We start from the raw sequence: 6,203 nt of genomic DNA, 5'->3' as shown, positions 1-6,203 counted from the left end.
TGTTACTTCCTGCATGGTCACATGTCACATGTCAGCAGGCGAACAGCGCCCCCCACAATTACAACCATAAAGCAATGATTAGAATTATAAATATAAAGATGAATGACCCAAGATATTTTAATATTTATATATATTCATATATAGACCTCATCTCCACCAACCAGTTGGTGAACGTTCTACTCTGCTCTGAATTCATATTTAGGTGAGTGCTGCATGCAGCGCAAAAACTATTGTTAGGTGAGTGCTGTATGCAGCGCTCAACTATTGTTCTTAAGTTATTCTTTCTTTCAATGGAGGACCCCCGTCAAGGCTACTATTCACTATAATATTATGAGAAGACCATAGCTTTCATTCAATTATTGTTGTAACAAGATCTGTGTCCGACCATTGACCATCCTGAATGAAATTCATATTGACGGTATGGCACTATATCCCTATTATCGCACACCCATCTTGAATTTAATAGACCATTCTCGTTGCTTCGAGGAAGTCTGGTGGTCTCTGTATATAATAAATAAATAAATATCCTAAAAACTATCCAATAGGAAAGATGCTCACAGCGTCTATTAGAGCCGTAGTCGGGTTAATACAGGAGTGAATGGGCTGCTGGAGCACCCCCTCTGAACTTCAAACATCGCCGGGGATGGCATAACATTGTAGTGAATTGAAACCCCTCTCCATTGGCAGACGACACCGAAGGGTACCTTTCCCGTCAGCTACCGACGCTAAAGTCCCCTTGCCAACAGTCGGTATTTGACGATCTCGGAGTGAGACTGTGTTGTCAATACACACCCAGTACACACTCAGGAGGAGGAATGACCTCTCACACATGATAACCTAATGAATTATTTAAAATAACCCTGCCTCGTTAAATGTGTCCGTGCACATCTCTCAGAGTGACGTTATAGCCTACTAGCCACAAGACAGTGATTGTTGATTACAAAAGAAACATATTAATTACAAGTCTAAACTGTGGACAATAGAATGATATGGGGGGCGATATAGAACGTGCACTGCATCGCCCTTCTGAAGTCTAAAAAAATCGATTGAAATGCATTGGTTTAATATTAAATTAATTAAATATTAAAATATATATCATATATCATATATTTTTTTAATATAAAATGATTTAGTTATAATATTTTTAGTAGACCACTTTTATTCAATTATTGTTATAACAAGATCTGTAGCCTATACTAGAGCGTGCACTCCGCAGCCTGCCCCCACTTCTTAAGTCGAAAGAAATCACCCGATTGAAATGCATTGGTTTAATATTGAATTAATTTAATATTAAAATATATATTATATATATATGAATATACAATTATTTAGAAATAATATTATAAGAAGACCATGTAGCTTTTATTCAATTATCGTTATAACAAGATCTGTAGCCTCTGACATTGAAAATCCACTCCCAACAATGTGTAAGTGTGGTCAGGTATACCAGACAATATTAAAATATTCATAATATAAAAACGATGTAAAAAATAAGGTTATGGGTCGAATTTGGTCAAAATTCAGCCTCTGCTGGCCCACAACTAGATCACCTCATTTCCTCGTTACACGCTTTAATTTAATTACATTTAGTATATTATGACCATGGAGCCTTTTTTTTCTTGCCGTTATCATTACATCCTTTCTCGTTATATCATTATAAATTCTCGAAACACAGTGGAAAAGAGAGAGAGGGAGCCATAGAGAGGGACACTGATGCACTGAGTGCGGAACCAAGTAACTGATGGGCTTAAGAGGGCCTCTCTGTATATAATGAATATATATATATATATAAATGTACCTGTGTATATTCTGACAAACGCTCCAACACAAAATGCATGCGTTTACATTTCGTTCTGTGCAGTACAAATAATGTGGGACAATCGTGGTCTGGGAAACGATTCAATAGATTACTTTTCGTGAGCGTGAGAACAAAAGTTTTTTGAGGAGATCTGCTGTAAAAAACGGGGGAATCAGTGTATCCCTAGTACACTACATTTACTCTTTGATGCATTTGTTGTTTTGACACTGTGGCAGACTGCAGGGAGGAGTGAGGGGAGTGGTACTAGGGAAGTGCACAGGGGGGTTGCTCAGGTTGCCCGGGCAACTGCCCATATGCCCTCTTGACTCAGGTTGCCCTTCCGAGGAAAAAATTAATAATATTTTTTTAAATCGTACAATGGACGCAGAATTTCATGTCGGCCTGTATAAAAAAAAATCGCCAAACAATTCTCGAAACAATTCATAAAGTAAACGTAGCCTTATTCACTTCCATTCGGGCACCAAGAGTGAAAGGGGGGATGGCAAGTAGGGGGAGGGCAAACTCTGTTTACGTAGCTGCAGCGCTGCACAAGATATGCCTGCCTATTGCCCTAGGAGACCAAAGAGATTGTCGCGGTTGTCTTGTGAGACAACTGCCTTGACGTTGTCGGAAAAGGTGAGTTTGAGGTGTATAACAAACAAACATCAAGTTTTATGAAATTAGTTAAAATCTTCAGAAATCCAGGCTCAGTTTGCCACGTAACGTTTAGCCTAAATAATCAGACGGCTAGCTAGCTTGCAGACAAGCAGCCCATTATCACATAGGGTACTCCTCTTTTGGTAGGCAAAAGCTACATGTCTGCTGATAGTTAGTTTCTAACATTTCGTTTTAGCAAGAAGAATGAATGATGGAAGTATTGCATCGCATGAATTCTTTAATTCAAAATGGTTAAATGCCTAAATCTTATCACTATTTTGGGTATTGTTTGTTATTGTTAAGTGAAGACGAATTGCCCACTGAAAAGAGGCGGATTCAGGAGAGAGAGAGACAACTCAAGGAGGAGGCAAAGAGGAGCACATCACTGCAGGGTTGGCTACGAAAAAGCCAACTAGCAGGTGAGACAGAGACTTTGCATTGTGATAAAGATGACACATGTAGGATAATTGATTACTTAATCAGACTCATTTTAGCCTATTAATGGCAATTCTTCATAATTACATTACATTTAAGATGAGGAGCAGCCACAAGTCTCCAGACATAAGGAAAATGTGGACCAGGAGGCACATAGGGCAGGTAGGCCGAAGTGCTGATCACCAAATATGAGATGAGAGAACCATGCTACAAAGTACAGGGTTAAAGAGCCTTCTCAGTCCTTCACATTGCCGCTGCCAGAGTCGAGGCCGCAGTGGGAGACGGAGATGAGGCAGTGGGACACGGAGACGATGCAGTGGGAGACGACGCAGTGGGAGACGACGCAGTGGGAGACGACGCAGTGGGAGACGGAGACGACGCAGTGGGAGAAGGAGACGACGCAGTGGGAGAAGGAGACGACGCAGCCCAGGGGATTGCAGAGGCCCTGTCCAGGAGGGATGCTCTGTCCAGGAGGGATGCTCTAGGGCAGTGGTTTTCAAACTGTGAGGTGCGCCTCCCATGGGGGGCGCCAGAGATCTTCAGGGGGGGCGCGACGTGAGAAAAAAATAAACCAGAAAAAGTAACAGAAAAAACACAAAAGCTGTGTTCGAAATTGTTCCCTATCACGGATATCATGCAGCATATAGAGTGCTCGCCATTTACAAGAGGGCCAGGATCCTCGCTCCGGATTCCACAGCCGATTAAAGATCTGGCAATCCCTCCCAATCAGGAGCGGTACCGGAAGGTGGGGGACGATCCCCGCCCGACAGTGAACACCCCGTAGGGGGTCCGGACGACCACATGGCAGGTCCTGTAGGTACGGGTGTCCCCATGTACACAGGCGACCTCCATCGGTCCCCCCTCCTTTCCCTCCGCCATGTCGGGACGGAGAAGGGTTACCACGCTGCCAGTGTCCAGGAGAGCCTGCGTGTCCTTGTTCATGACCCGCGCTGGTATTGTTGGGGCTCCGGCCATCCCCTGCGCCCAACAGGTGGCCAGCATGCAGGGTTGTCACGTCCCCTCGTCCGCGTAGGCCGACGGCATCGGCACATCCCGGTCTCCGGCACAGTATCTTGCTAGATGGCCGGTCTGGTCGCAGGTGTAGCACCGCCTCCCCTCGCGGCCCTCCTGGGTCACGATCGGCGGCTCCGGTGGGGGTGTCTGTGGCAATATCGTGGGTCCCCTTTGGTCTCGGCGGGTCTCTGTAGGCCAAGGTTTGGTCCAGGGACTGGCACTCAGCTGCTGGGCCACCGGCCAGTTCTCCAGCTGCCGAATAAGGTCATCCACCGTGTCGGGGTGATGGTGGGCCAGGGGAGTCTGGCGGGAGCTGGCGAATGGTATTGGCTATAAGGACCCGGTCCAGCGGGCTGGGTCCCTCACCTGTCGCCAGCCACCTTCCCACTAGGCGGCCATGCTGGGCGATCTGGGTCCGTACCGCACCCCGGATGTCGAATCGCCGGTCGTGGAAGCGTTGGGCCCTGGCCGCGAGGTTGTGCCTGTGGTAGGCCAGTATAGCCTGCTTTAGTGCGGGATACTGGCCGGCGGTCTCGGCCAAGAGGTCCTGGCTTGCCTGCTGGGCGGGTCCGGTGAGGAAGGGCGACAGGATGTGGGCCCACTGATCCTCCGGCCAGCTCTCCCTCCGAGCGGTCCATTCAAACACCTCCAGGTATGCCTCCACGTCGTCCTCTGGGCCGAGCCTGGTGAGCCGACTGGTCGGGACGGCGGTCGGGGAGTCGCGGACGGCGTGCTGGGTGAGTCAGAGCACTGCTTCGCGGAGCAGGGTAAGACTCTCCATAGTATCCCGCTGTACCGCGGCGGCCTGCCCCTGGAGCTGCTGCTGACCCTGGGCGGCGTCGGCCCCGTCTGGGTGCTGCATGCTGTGAGCGGGTAGTTTACCGTGAATTGTAACTGCCTGCATTCTCCACCACATGTGGCAACCCGGTTCCTAAATGTCTGGTCTCACGGCAAGTACCACGCTCTGGATGCAGGTTTATGCCGCAGTCGGCGTTAATTCACAGAAAACAGATCAGACCAAGAAAAACAATGCTGATCTAGGGTCTCCATGAGCCTCGTAGTCTCTGGTGCCTCAGTGGTCGCCTTCTGGTTGGTCTTTCTCCCTCTGCCCTCGAGTGAGTCCTCGGCTGCCTTTTAAGAGGTCCCGCAGGTCAAGTTTCCTCCCTCCGGCCAGGTGTTCCCCATCTGGCTGATGAGGGTGAGGAATGTGGTGCTCTCTGCCGCCGGCTAGTGGATGGCAGCGGTACACGCCCTCCACCACTAGCCCCTGGATCCTCCTGGTGGGGAGCGGGTTGTCACAATTACATTTACCCTTTCATGCATTTATTGTTTTGACACAAACATAAGTAGATGGTGCATTGTACTATCTGCGCACACCCCTTCTGAAGCCTCTCTCTCTCCCTCCCTCTCTCTCTTTCTCTCTCTCTCTCTCTCTTTTCGTTCTTTGGAGCACGAAAATAGTTTGAAACGCTCCAATTCAAAATGCATTGGATAACATTTCGTTCTGTGGAGCACGGTTATTTTGATTTATTGATTTATTTTCAGTTTTTGAGGTGGTCTGCTTCAAAAATTGTGTGTGGACCTCCGGACCCTCACCCAGTCCAGAATGATGAAAGCTGGGTGTTTGGCCCTATGGGACTGGTCAAAACGCTGTTTAGTTGCCTGCTGTCATGCTGAGACTCGGTCGTGTAGCTGGCCAGCTGTTTCCCGCTGGGCCCCCTGTGATGTCAGGTGAGCCGGAACACGCAGGCGATCCAGGGGCAATGATAGCTCACGCCATCAGGAGTGCTGGTGAGCTGTCCGTTGTAGTATGTCGAGTAGCACGGTAGTGTAGCAGGGTCCGCAGGAGTGCTGCTGAGAACTGAAATCCCTCTGCTATGTGAGCTCTGATACCATTCTTCAGTGTCTGATTCATGCGCTCCACACCCCCATTCGCCTGAGGGTTGTAGAAGGCTGTGCATATGTGTCTGATTCCCCGCTCACTCAGAAAATTTGTGAACTCTGCGGAGATGAAATGCTGCCCATTGTCTGTTGTGATTGTCGTGGGCATGCCCCAACGAGAAAAAAGCACCTCCAGAAATTCAATGACTGACCCAGTAGAGACTGCCTCTGGCCACTTAGAGTACAGGTCATAGCCACAATGAGGAATCGTTGGGGATGTGGGACGCCACGGAGCTCCCCACAAATGTCCATTTGGTTGTGCTCCCAAGGCCCAGCTGGCCACTGCAGTGGCTGAAGCGGAGGAGCTGGGCGGGGGACCGGTCTTTCCACTCACCAGGCATGCTGTGCAGTCTCTCAC

Source organism: Pollachius pollachius (genome assembly GCF_949987615.1).
Source record: "Pollachius pollachius genome assembly, chromosome: 3".
NCBI lineage: Eukaryota > Metazoa > Chordata > Actinopteri > Gadiformes > Gadidae > Pollachius > Pollachius pollachius.
The sequence above is the reverse complement of the archived record's forward strand: the minus strand, read 5'-3'. Positions refer to the sequence as shown.